This window comes from Octodon degus, unplaced genomic scaffold (assembly GCF_000260255.1).
Source record: "Octodon degus isolate 3935 unplaced genomic scaffold, OctDeg1.0 scaffold00178, whole genome shotgun sequence".
Lineage (NCBI taxonomy): Eukaryota > Metazoa > Chordata > Mammalia > Rodentia > Octodontidae > Octodon > Octodon degus.
In genome coordinates, this window is record NW_004524754.1 from 4,507,073 (window position 1) to 4,507,779 (window position 707).

A 707-nucleotide genomic window follows, 5' to 3' on the forward strand; every position below is an offset into this window, starting at 1 on the left:
AGGGCTAGGACTGGGTCTGGGGGTTCCCGGAAGTCGGCAGAAATTCCTACTGAGCGGGAGGGGTGGGGGAGATACGGCGGAGGTTTGGGGGGCAGCCGGAGGGGGTGGGAGAGGGTCCGGCCCACGCTGCCACCTGGGCTGGGACTGGTCCCGCCGGCACAGGGTAGCAGGAAGCTCTCCGCACACTCACCGGACCTCGGCTAGGACTGGGTCTGGGGGCTCCCAGAACTCAGCAGAAAATCCTACTCGGCGGGTGGGGTGCGGGAGGCACTGCAGAGTGTTGGGGGGCGGCCCGGGGGGCTGGGAGAGGGTGCGGCCCACGCTGCGCCTGGGCTGGGACTGGTCCCGCTGGCGCAGGGTAGCAGGAAACTCTCCGCACACTCAACTTACCTGGGCTAGGACTGGGTCTTGGGGCTCCTGGAACTCGGCAGAAAATCCTACTCGGTGGGCGGGGTGGGGGAGGCACTGCGGAGTGGTGGGGTGCAGCCCGAGGGTCTGGGAGAGGGTCCGGCCCACGTTGCGCCTGGGCTGGTACTCGACTTGAGCTTTTTAAAGCTCTGCATATTAATGTGGCTTTACTTTTTATACTTTGTTTTCATACTTATCTGCTGGATGGTTAAGACCAAGATAAAGCAAGACATATATAACAAGAAATGTAACTTTCGTGTTTAACCTGAAATCCTATACTGCAATTTACAGATCCTTTT